The 12,881-nt window shown below is 56.7% G+C and overlaps 1 protein-coding gene across 4 annotated transcripts in view; it reads left to right on the forward strand.

The window, feature by feature from the left end:
- Positions 1 to 12,881, forward strand: part of SORCS2 (sortilin related VPS10 domain containing receptor 2) — a 422,409-nt gene that overhangs the window by 255,964 nt on the left and 153,564 nt on the right. The window lies entirely within an intron of this gene.

The following is a 12,881-nucleotide window of genomic DNA, read 5'->3' on the forward strand; positions in this document are numbered from 1 at the left end:
GTGACAACAGCCAGGGACGTGGCTCCTCCAAGCCTCAGTTTCCTGGCCTGTAAAGGGGGTGGACAGGAAGGAATGCTAGTGAGATGATGCATGTAGTGGGGGGGAGGGCGAAGGGGTTCCTAGGTTGACTAGGGCCTTTGGGGCAGGCCCCAGGTGACATCTGTGTGGGCCACTGGGCGATGCGTGCAGCCCTGGAGGGATGGGGCTCCCCAGAGAGTCTCCCCTGCGGGCAGCGTGGGGACAGGGAAGCAGGCAGGGGGATGACGGCATCTCTAACACAGACGGGACCACCTGGCTCAGTGAAGCCCGTGAGAGGTCACTTGCTTGTTTAGTCTGGAAATATCGATGGGATCGAAGGCTGGGTCTGGTGGCGGCCTGTAGCAACCCCGGGCTTGGCCGACATTGAAAGAATGGAAGGAGGGAATGCAGGAGTACGGGAACTGCAGCGTGTCTGGCTGTACGAGTGACCCCCAGAGCCTCCTGTACCTGTGAGAGCCTCCCAAGCCAACCTGCTTGGGGCCCGTGTGCGAGGAGCCTGGGGCACCTTCCTGGGGTTGCTGTGGTCACCCCGTGTTTGCAGGGAGGCCTGGGGGATAGTGTCTGGGCTGGGTGTCCCTGAACTCAGTCCAGCTGTGCCGTGTCCCCCAGCAGGGGGGTGACACCTCCCTGAGGTCCCATGTGTCTCATCTGTGAAGGAGGCTGTGATCTAGGAGCTATCTGACCACTCATAATTGTCACTGTGGGGTGGGGGGGTTGCACACTGCATCCCAGAGGTGTCCTTTTCCCAGTCCTGGCACCCAGGGCTGTGACCTTGCATATGGCAAAAGAGACTTGACAAATGCGGTTCACGGTGTTGAAAGGCTGTCCTTGTTCTGCAGGTGCGTCCATGCCATCACGGGGCCTGGAAACAGGGGGGTGGGTCAGGTGTGAGGCCAGAGGCTGGGGACGGAGGAGGGACATGTCTAGAAGCTGGAGAGGACTAGGAGGCATCCCCCCAGGAGCCTCCAGACAGGAGTGCAGTCTGCTGACACCTTGGTTTTGTTTTTTTAGCCTCCAGACCAGAGGGAGCACATTTCTGTGGTTTGAAGCCACTAGGTTGTGGTAACTTGTTACGGCAGCTCTGGGAACTCACATGGCGTCCACTTGGACGGTGGACTGTGGGGAGGCCTGCTCCCCTTCTCCCCCTTCCCAGCGCATTGCCCTGCCCACCCACATCCCCTCTGGATGGAATCCACCGCTCCATGGCCCCCCAGGGAAGCCCCCAGGCCCTCCTCCTTCTAAAGCGTGGACCTTGCTGCCAGCTGGACCCCAGACAGGGAAGCTGAGTCACGGATGCAGGTGGGGTCCGGGCTTACGGATGCAGGCAGGGTCCAGGCTTACAGATGTCTCCAACCTCTATTCTGTCTCTGACCTCTCACATAGCAACCCCTCACCCCACACACCCCAGGACTGAGCTGACCCTCCCTCTGGTGGGGTTGAAGTCATCGATAGGCCCACTGAGGTACACGCGGTAGCCCACGGGACGGGCATCTGTCTTGGAGGCAGGCAGAGACAGCAGTGATGGCCGCTGCCTTCCTCTGGATCATGGGAGGTCGGGGGCGCCGAGCAGGGTGGACTGGGAGCCCTGGGAACCGAAAGGCAGTCTGGGCACGTGCAAGTGAGCAGGAAGGTAGCCTAGGAGGTGCCCCTCTCTCGTATTGGGGCTGGGCTTGTGCCTGGGTCCAGCTCCACAAACCCCCAGCTCCGTGACCTTGCCCAAATTCTGAACCTCTGGTTCCCCGTTTCCCCTTGGTGGAATGGGGGTAGCAGTAGTGTCTACACTCTTGGGTTGATGGGATTAAACGAGGGCCTACTTGTCCAGTGCTTAGAGCAGGGCCTGGCTGGAACAAAGCCTCCCCCTCCCCCAACAAGTGTTCCTGGAGCCATTGTCCTCAGAAAGAATTGCCACAGGCCCTCTCCTCACCACCCTCCCAAGACCGTGAGGGTAGGAACTGGTTCTGGGGTGATTCATACTCGACGTGGGGTCAGCTCAACTGGGTCTGTCAGGGAACAAGACCTGGCCCAGGGGAATGAGGGCCCCACCAGGTGTCTGTGACAGGTTGCAGGGGTGGAGGTGGGGCGGGACATCGCCTTCTCCCCACACCTCCCTGTGTCGAAGGAACAAATCATTTGTCTGGGGCTCAAGGTGGCCTGAGCCTCGGAGTCTAGAACATGAAATGCCAGTTTCTCTATCTGAAGAGGTGGGACTGGTACCGAGTGGGGCTGGGGACAGAGCCCTCTGTCTAGAAGGGCACGGCCCACTGGAGGCCCTGCGGGGCTAGAAGGCGGCCAGTAGAGGCCCAAGCTCACCAGCAGGACAACCATGGGCGCTTAAGTCCACTGTCCCTGCCTGCGATCCCACGTTGTCACGTGGGGTCTAAGAGCTGAGTGAGGACTGCATGAGACTGGAAATACCTGGGATTTGATGGGGGCTGGGGAAGCGGAGGGGCCGGGCCCCAAGAGCTACCTCCGCAGGACAGAGGCTCTGTATGATGTGGGTTGGAACGTGCTGAGGAGCAGAAAAGTCCCAGTTGGGGATGAGGGAAGTTGCAGTGACTGGGGAAAGCAGATAGAGGGAAGAATTGGGGGGGTCCTCCACGGGCTGGTCCTTGAACTAATGAAGGAGCATTGTAGGGCACAAGGACAGCCTGGGCAGACCACTTGATGGAGCCTGGATTGTGTTCACCTCCAGGTCCTCAAATGGGGACAGCCCCAAGCGCTCAGCAAGGACTTGGGAAATACGGACATCGTGGGCTGGGCTGTGGATGGGGTGCTGTCCTTCAGCAGGAGAGATTTCTACTTCCTACGAAGCAGAATTTCCCTTCCTCGTCTGTGCTGCACGGTCCCTTCATTTATGGCTTCTTGATTCTTCTGCCAGCCCCATGGTGGTCATTCCCAGTGCTCCAGGCGCTGGGCCAGAAGGGGATGTTAATCATATTCATTTATTGGTGGGGGCACGACTGAGGGGTTGACGTCACCCCCTGCACTATCGGGGTGAGAAAAGAGGCTCGGGGAAGCTGGGACGTTGGTCCAAGCTCACCCAGCACCCAGCTGGTAGGCAGCAAAGCGTTCACCGTGCACTAATGCAGTAAACGTACTGAGTGTCTCCCTGTGCCTGGGTGTGCTAGATGCGGGAGCAATCTGTGTCTTACTCTGAGCCCCCCAGGCACCCCGCAGCAACATTCTGGGGAGGAGATGGGATTCCCTACATCACTGCAAGCAGAGTCCGGCCCACTTTGCTGGAGGCTGGGAATCAGCAGCTCTTGAACGTACCGCAGCCTGCCTGGGCTCGGTCTAATGCTGGCGGAGCCGTGAGACTCTGGGCAGATCCTCTTTCTGCTCCAGGCCTCAGTTTCCCCATCCATAAGATGAGGAGTTTGAACTAGAGATCCGCCAAAGCCCTTTCCAGCTCGGATGTTCAGGTCTCTTCTGCTCTCCTCCCAACGGGAGAGGGGCAGATGGGGAGGAGGCTCATGTGAGCAGACCCCCAGCTTTGTTTGGTTCATCCCGTACCTCGGCTGGGTCCCCAGGCTCCCTCTCAACACCAGCATCCATCCGCTCAGTGGATGTGGGACAAGGCCCTATGCTGCCCCAGGCTGTGTGCTTGTTGCTAAGGGGAGAGGACGCTTCATCCAAGCTTGCAGAAAACAAATTCGGATTTCATACCTACTAATGGCGCTGGAGACCCTCGCAGGGCACTGCAGTGCTGAGGTGAACGGGCAGACAGTTCTAACCTTCCAGAACCTTGAGGGTCTGGGAGAATGCTGAGAAACTGAACGTCTCCTGCTGCGTTTCGTGAGAGGAAAAGAAAGGAGGGCTTGAGTCAGTTTCCCGCGTGGAGGTTTTGTCTGGGGGTGACTCTGATCTGGGGCAAGATCAGCCCTTATTTGCAGGGGTGCCTATGGGCGTGTGCCTCCCTCTTCAGTTAGGGTGATGGGTAGACTTTGCTGGAAGGTTCGAATACTATTAGGAGTCCATTTAGCGGAGTAGCCCTTTATAGTTTCTCAAGAGACCACATTGTTACCTCTCTTACAAAATGAATCCACTTTTGTTTTCATCTCTCCTGCAGTGAAGTCAGAGCTCTGTGGCATGGACTCGCTGCCCATGGGTAGGGCCTTCTACTATTGTCACAGCCCGAACCCAGACATTCCCTGCGGACCTTCCATGCCGTCCACAATCCCCACCTTAGTTCTGGATAGCTACGTTATTTCTAACTCAGCCACAGACCCTGGGGCCGCAGGGCTAAGGCCTGAAGGCATGGCCTGCGGGTGCTGGCTGGGCCATGGGATTACTTTCAAGCGCTGAGCTTTATATTAAAAATTCATACGAACGCTCATTTTACTCCGTGGTGCATCAGGGTTGGTGTGACTACTAAGATGATACACACACATGCACATTTTCAACAAAAAGTCTTTGTCAACCTGATGACCCAGAAGAATGCTCCCATTTTAAATGCCGGGACCCCCTGGCCCAGCCAGTACCATGCCCCCCTCATACACACCCCCGTTGCTCCCCCCGACCTCCCGCCCTGTCCTGGGGGATGCGTGGCTTCTGGTTTGAGAAGCACTGGGTTGGGACAAGATGTCCATCAATCCATCCCCGTGCTCGTTCTGCTCAGTCAGCCGAGACGCTCTGAGGAGCTGCCACGTGCCATGCACTCCAGATGGAGAGATGAATCAAAATAAAATCTTGCCTTCGAGAAGCTCAAAGTATCTCAGAGAGCCGGCAATCCACTCAACAGAGGCAGCACCGATAGTGAGAGAGAGAGGGCCCGAGTTTCCGAAGGCCCTTCATGGGTCAGATCCCGTCTAAGGATCCTCACATGCATTCTCTCGGATCCTGGCAACAGCTCTGCCAGGTGAGGCTTTGTGCATCTCGCGGGTGAAGGGACGCAAGGACAAGACGCATGTGGTGGCCTCCCCCACACCACCCAGCAGCGGGTCCCCGGGTCAGGGTTTGCCCCCAGGCCCAGGTGACCCTTTCCACTTTCTACGGCCCTGTGTGGCCTCTGAGCAGCCTGTCCTGGGGGCCAACGAGGCTGCCCCCTCCAGCGGGAGGGAAGCCTAGGGAGAAGGCGCAGGCCCGGGAGCCGAGTCAGATCCTAGGGCTGCTGTTCAGCCAAGCTCTCTAGACTCGGAGCTCTGCCAGGAGGGCAGGACGGCGCTGACCCTAGCCTTCGAGCCCCAGGCCCGTTGCACCTGTGGCCAAGGGGAGGCCCAGGCTCCTTCACTGTTCTACAGCCTGTGCCTCGTCTCCTTCCTCAGGCAATTCCACAGTGTGAAAGGACAAAGCTCACACTTTGTTCTGCTCTACTTGTGCAGTTCTGGTCTACTTGTACAGGTCAGCCTTTCTTGCTCCCATCTCAAATTTGGCTCCAGGAGCTCTCTTGCAGTCTGTCTCCCCTCTGTCTGTGTCTCTGCCCTCCGCTCAGTTCCTGTGCCTGCTAGCCTATAAACCTGGTCTCTAGCTCTGAGGCCCAACTGGCGGGGAAGCCCCGCCCCTCCCTAGAGTGGAGGCCCCGCCCATTCCTGGTGTAGAAGTCCCACCCTGGTGTGGAAGCCATGCCCCTTCCTGGTGTGGAGGCCCCGCCCCTAGCATAGAGCCCCAGACCTCCCTAGAGTTGAGGACCCACCCCTTCCTGGTGTAGAAGCCTCCCCCCATGTGGAAGCTCCACCTCCCTCTCCTGCAGCAGACTACTTGGTGCACCCCTGCCTTGTTTCCTCATCTGAGGCCCCAGCAGCAGGCAGTGGTGGTTGGCTCTCAGGAGGGAGGTCAGGTGAGCCTGGGTCCTGCGGACACAGCCCAGGCAAATCATCTCCTGTGCTCACAAAGCGCCAGGGTGGGTGGGTGACCACTGACTCATCAGGCCCAAGTTGGAGGGCAAGAGCCTTGCACAAGTGTCTCTGCAGTCTGTACCCTGTGGGGTCCTCAGACACCTGCGTGCAGGGTCTCAGGGAGCCCGGGATCTGTAGGTTTAAGGTGTCCTAAGTGGCAAGTAGTCAGTTTGTCTCTGTGCTTTGGCCAGCCAGCTACCTGTTATCCGGGGCCCAAGCCCTGGTCAGGAGAAAGGGGCCTGGCACAGGGTGGGAGATCCTGGGGTCCCCTATGCGCCTGCCTAGGTGTGAACTGGGATTATAACATTGCCCATGTGATGCAGCTAGGCTGCAGGTTAGGTGATGTGAGGCAGGACGAAGGCCAGTGACTGGCCCCGTGGCTGAGACAAAGGCTCAGGGTTCCAGAGCGCCGAAGGGAGTGGTGTCCCTGCCCTGCTGAGCTGGGACCAGGGCATGTAGCACCTTCGGCAGTGCCTGGTGCACACCAGGGACCCTGAAGGGACTGCATCTGCCCCTCGTGCTTGTCTCCCTGGATGTGCTCGGGCATGTGGCTGGCCCCAAGCTCCAGAAATATACCATCCTTTGTTGGCTGGGTGGCTCTGACCCTGCTGGGGAGGACATCCAGGAGAGAGACGCTGAGTCTGAACCTGGGTGTGCGGGGATATCCCAGCAGGGACAGGGCCAGAAGACACTTTGGGACCAGGCAGTGCCCCCCGCCTTCTGGTAGGAGCTGTGGGTGAATGGGATGCTGTTGCCTGAGATGGAGGCCCTGGGGAGGCGGCAGACCTGTGGGAGCATGAAGGCCCAGAGGAGGCAGTTGGGGTATTGATCCCCAATGTCCCCCACTCTCTTAGGACAAAGTGGGGCTCCCTGGAGGCCTCCTGCTGTCCCTGAGCCTCCCCCACACCCTCGGCTCAGCTCTCAGGGTGAATTGGATCCTTCCAGGTCTGTGACTAACGAGGGGAGGGGTGGAAGTCCCTGCCTGGTGGGGAGGCAGGCCAGAGAGCAGAGCCCTGCCAAGAGCTAGGAGGTGGGCACGGGGCTAAATGGGCTTTTTGTTCCAATCACCGATGCTCTCCATTTCCCTTGAGAGCCAGGCATTCTCCTCTGTCCAGAAGAAAAATGGCTCAGTTGGGCCTGTTGATGTACAGAGGCTTTTGTCTCAGAAATAGACTGAACCCCTTGCAAGCTCAGCTAATGTGCAGAAAATGACTCCCTCTTAAAGCCCATAGGTGGTTGCCAGAGAGGGGAAAGAAAGGGGCCTCACCTCTTGGAAAGCCTGTCTCCTGGGCCTCTTGGGCCTCTGGAACTGCTAAAACACAGAGAGACAGAGATTCCGGATTTACCTCTGTCTTTGGAAGCAAGTGCATTGTCGAACGGGGACCACAGCCCTGAACGAGTGCGTCACCCCACATGGCAAAGGGGCCCCTGCAGGTGTGATTACACGGAGAATGGGACATGGGGAACTGTCCTGGCTTGTCTGGGGTACCTGGTGTCTTCACAGCAGGCTAGTAAGAGGGAGGCAAGAGGGTTAGAGCAGGGGATGTGTCCCTGGAAGCAGGGCGTAGGTTGTGCAGGTGGGAGAGGGAGGGAGGAAAGGGGCAGGGAAGATACCCCGCTTTTGGTAGTGATGGTGGAAGGTGCTGGGGGCCAAGGGACGCAGAGGACCTGTGGACACTGGAAAATGCAAGGGCTTCTGGAACCTTCAGCTGAGCCAACTCATTGACTATAGCCCATGTAAGACTGATTTTGGACTCAGACCTCCATCCCCATGAAAGGATGCATGTGTCTTGTTTTAAACCATATGCAGTGTGTGGTTCTTTGCCATGACAACTACAAGAGACTTGTGCAAAGCCAGGATCCCAGGGCCCTGGAGCTTGGGGACCTGAGAACTGCACTCTGTCTGTGGCCCCATGGAGAGCCGGCCACCATCAGCTTGCATGGGGCCAGGTCACCTCTCCCCTTCTTGGGTTCTGTTACCATCCATGACCGGAACACACACAGGGTTGCAGGCTTCTCTGAGGAATGGAAGGAGCTTTGCAACGTGGAGTCCTGGGCAGAGTATTGTGGGGCAGGCATGTGTGGACGGGTGTTGGCCCTGTGGTAGCAGTGATGCTGGATGGAGTAGCATGGGCCCAGGTAACAGGCATCCCTGGTGGCCCTCGGGAGTGGAAGGTGGGGCTCATAGCATGGCCATTGTCTCCCACTCCTGTACATCACAGGGAAGATGCAGTTCCTGGAATGAGGCAGCCATCGGACTGAGCCCCTCTGAGCCCCTCTGAGCCTTGTCTATAAAGCTTGAGTGAGATGCACTGTGTCTTATGCATGGATTCGCACACTGAGCCACCACTGACTCAGTGACCGATGATGACATTGTTGCTGATGTCATTGATCATCATGCTGCCAAACCCACAGAGAAGCTTGGTGCCACAGGCGTCCTTGTCCTGCAGGTGACTGCCTGCAGCTCAGAGAGGTGATGTAGCTTTCACGGTCAGGATGGCACAGGAGGTGTCTCAGGGCTGGGGCCTCAGGCAGGAGAGGGTTTGTACCCACCCTGCTGCCCTGGCTGTTTGGAGGGTTCGGAGAAAGCACAGTGAGATGGAGGGAAGCCATCCAAAGTCCTTCATGTGTATATTCTTAGCATTCATCTGTCACTCAACTTTGGCGGTTGTGTTCTTTAAATTTAAAAGGTGCTGACCATGCCCCTTCCTCCCCTCATATAGGAATACCCCGATATCCAGAAATTTTGGCAAGTCCTATGGCTTCTCCAAGAAGTATGGCTGACCTCACCAAGAGAAATCATCAGATACTGGGGAAGGCATAAGTCAAGGGACTGTACCGCCTTGGGTACTTCTGTGGGTTACCCGAGGCTGGGGACCTCACCTCCCTCTGAGTTAGTCTGGTTGGAAGTAGGTTTATCCTGTCTACCCACTCCAACAGTTGGTCTTCACTCCATGAAGGTCAAGGGAAGGACGTGGGGGCCATTTGAGTTCAGTGGGGAAGAATGGTCTAATGGATCTGTGCTGTTGACCTTGGGAATCAGAGGGACAGAGAGGCAGCACCCATGTCACAGAGCAGATGTCCGTCCTCATATGGTCTTTGAGGGGGCTTCCATTTCTAGTGTTCTCTGTTCTCATTGTCTACCTTTGATGAACCAGCCACAACGTCAGTATGCACCCTAACACCCCATGCTGTGTTAGCCAGGACAGGTAACATAGGTCATTCAGACAAGAAGAGGAACATACTGGCTTATGTCACTGTGATGATCAGGGGTAGGCATGGCTTCAGGCACGGGTTAATCCAGCGTGTCTACCGGAGACATGGGGCACAGCCTCTCTCCTCCCATTTCTCAGCCAGGCTCTCCTGTGTCTTGACTTTGGTCTTGGGCATGTTTTTGCTGTTGGGTTGGAGTGACTTCTGGGAATCCCAGACACACCTGATCCTTAGCACCGGGATCTCAGAAAGGAAGGGGTCCTTTTCCTATTAGGTGCTGCACACAGATCCCTCGGAAGGCTCCTGATGGCTGGGTCAGGGTCCCTTTCCTGAAGCAGTCAGGGTGGCCAGAGGGAGCGGACACTCTGATTGGCCAGGCCCCATCACGTGTCCTCTAGGGGCGGGGTCAGCCCACCCTAATTGGAACTGAGTGAGGGGAGGAGGCCGGTTCCCTAAGCTAGTCAGGCAAGATTCCCTGAGCAGGGCCAGGTGGGAACAAGGGCAGCCTATGTGCCCACGTCCACCTGCATCTGGAGACACGCCGCCAACTGATGTTGCCACTGCTGAGTTTCTTCGAAGTTTGTTGTGAGAGAAAAAAATCACTCTTTATTCGAGGAATTTGTTTTGAACTTCAGACTCCATCTTCCCCCTTCTTTCAGCTCAGCAGCCAGTGTCTATTTTTAGCGAGAAAGAAGGACCTCATCGCTGGCCTGCCTTCCCATGGAAGCCTCCTGCCTGGACAGTGGGGGTGTGGGGAGGGCTGAGAGGGGGAGCAGGGAGCGGGGGGGGGGGTGGTGAGCTAGCAGGAGACCCTGAACCTGGCTCACAGCACCCTCCCTGGCTGGTGGGATAGCTTCAGGGAGAGGAAGACAGGCCCTAGCGTCTGCTCCTGGAGATTGAAATGAGTCCTACACAGGAATGCGCAGGGCTGGGGAAGGGCTGCTGCAGGCAATGGGAAATAGCAGCTGTTCTTCATGCCCACGGGGAGTGTGCGTATTTTTGTGTCTCGGGTGTGTATGTTTGCATTTCAAGCAGCCGAGGCTGAAAACGCTGATCCCCAACCACAGTGACTCACCTCATTGTGAGCAGCTGTGGACTGTGTTGGGGGCAGGACTGGAGGTGAGAGTGCCTGGGGGAGGGGGGCATCTGAGTTCTAGGCCGCCCCTGCCCTGCCCTGCCCTGCCGAGGGGATTGGTTGGGGGTTGCTGTCAGCAGAGGACTGCACTTCTGTGGGCAAAGGAAGTATGCGTTCCTGCAAGTCCAAGCTTCTCAGCACCACTGCTTTGTGTGGCTGTGGGTAAAGGCAGGTGGCCGCCACGGGGCTTTGGTGGCCGTCAGCAGAAGCCACTGCAGGCAGCAGCCACAGAAGGGTTCTATGCTGGAAACCCGTCAGGTAGAGACAGTAGCAGGAAGGTGACTGGCAAAGGGCAGGAAGTCAGGAGTCTGCAGGGACTTGGCTAACCACACAGCTGCTATAACAGGAACCCCAGAGACACTCTTCTTGTGTCTCCGGTACATCATGAAGTTGCCCCTTTGAAGTCAGGAACCTAGTCATTTTTAATTTTTTGAGAGAGAGAAAGAGAGCATGCATAGTGGGGAGGGGCGGAGGTGGGGAGAAAGAAAGTTAAGCAGGGTCCATGCCCAGCATGGAGCCAGATGTGGGGCTCGATCTCTTGATCCTGAAATCACGGACCTGAGCAGAAACCAAGAGTCAGATGCTCACCGGACTGAGCCATCCAGGCACCCTGAAGGCAGGAAACTTGATGGGTATTTCCAACAGACTGTCCACCCAGGGGACTGGGTATTCTTTGAAAGGGAAGTGGATCGTCTCACCAAATCAAGGGGACTGGGTGCCGAGTGACCACACATCCATTACCACGAGGGGGAAACAAAATGTCCATGTGTCTAAGCCCCTTTGTCTATCTGTCTGATGGGATGGCGGGGTATGGTGAATTGGGCAAGGTTTGGGAGGCACGGCGGTCCTGGGTTCAAATCCAGAACTCTGGCTTACTAGCCAGTGTGTCCCTGAGCCTGTCATGTGACCTCTCTGGACCTTTTGCTTCCCTCTGTGAACCGTGGTGGATGGTAACAGGCGTGAATGCTTGCCTTGCCGTGTTCACACTCACACACTGTGGGCAGCTGAAGACGGCTCCTCCCGGGGGCGTCTGCACCCTGAGCCCAGGGAACCTATGAGTGTTACCAGTACATGGGAGACTAAGTTAGGGATCCTGAGATGGGGCGCTTCTCCTGGGTTATCTGCGTGGGCCCGGATTCTACCCTGGAGCTTCCAGAAGATCCCAACCCTGCTGACACTTTGATTTTAGGCCCCCAAGATTCATTACAGACTCTGACTTGCAGAACTGCAAGATAGGAGATTCGCACTGTGTTAAGCCAATAAATTTGTGCTAGTTTGTTACAGTGGCTGTAGGAAACCAACCTATGCTTGTGGTGCCTACTGTCACCTCCCTATCCCTGCAGAGACTGTCCAGGCACCGTGGTGGAGAGAAGGACCCCACAGCAGGGTCCCGACTTATGTAGCCTCCCTCCGCCCCTTCTCCCTGGGAAGCTTTGAGGGTCTGCAGCCATAGCGGGCTCCACTGAGACACAGAGGCTCAGGCCTGAGCCCCCATGCCTTCCCAGGGCTGGGGTGTTAATTCAGCAGCTGCTGTCTGGCCTTTGCTTTCCACCCAGGCTGTGACCGCACTTTGCTTTCTCGCTGTGTCTGTTCTGTTTGGAGCGTCTTGTTCTAGGCTGTGCTTTTCTCGTGGCATGCACGGTCACGCCGACCACTGGGGACTTGGCCTCTCTTTCTGGCTACCTTGTTCCTGGAAGTTCCGGTCACCCTGTTGATTGCTTTTAACTTGCCTTGCATGATACACTGGGTGGAGGCGTAAGCAGCAGGACTGCCATTCTCAAGGGCAAGTATCTTTGAGGTTGCTGGTCCGGTTCACCCATCAACACCCCTTCCTTTTCCCACGCAACTCTATAATTGGGATCCTCTGGCCAGATCTCCACAGGGCCTGTCCTTCCAGCCTCGTTTGGCAGGTGCATAGGAGGCCCTCCTCTGGCTTGGCATCCACCCCTTTGTGCCACCAGTAGAAGTAAGACCCTCAAGGGTCCTGCCACAGTGAGAAGCAAAGTCTGGAAGGGTAGACAGACAAGACAGACAGGTGGTTCTGACACAGAGTGGGTCATGGAGGTGGACCTCTGGATAGCAGAGGGCTAGTGGCCTATGGAGAGGCCCTGAGGGGAGGCAGCAGAGAGCCCACCAAGGGGGGACAGCTCCCGCAGCTGCCTCTAGCTGGGTGGGCTTGCCGTCCCCACCCTGGTGGTAGGGCTGAGTTCCCAGCGTCCCCACCCAGACCTTGGCCGTTGCAAAGTGCGGTGCTGATCTGAGGCAGCCCCACCCTGAGATTTTCATCGGATGACTTTCATCTTAGTTCCACCAAAAAAAAAAAAAAAAAAAGAGAGAGAAAAAGAAAGAAAGAAACTGATGTGCGCCTCCTGGCCGGCTCCCAGTTTGTGAAAGGAGACTGTGATTAGGTATATGAATAAATTGTAATACACAGATAATACTGCCGTGTAATTACTCGGGTATAAGAGAATAATTACACGGGTAATTATGCTCTGTAATTGTCGGTGTTCCTAATGGCTGCGGGCGCCCCAGCCGTGCTCCATGCAGGCCATAAACAGACACCCGAGGACGGGGCCACGGTACGGATTCTAACTGTCATGTAATTAGAGAATAATTAAATAGTTATTTGTCCCATCTAAATCAGCCATTATGTGTCCTCC

The sequence above is a fragment of the Mustela lutreola genome, chromosome 1 (assembly GCF_030435805.1).
Source record: "Mustela lutreola isolate mMusLut2 chromosome 1, mMusLut2.pri, whole genome shotgun sequence".
In the NCBI taxonomy this organism is placed as follows: domain Eukaryota; kingdom Metazoa; phylum Chordata; class Mammalia; order Carnivora; family Mustelidae; genus Mustela; species Mustela lutreola.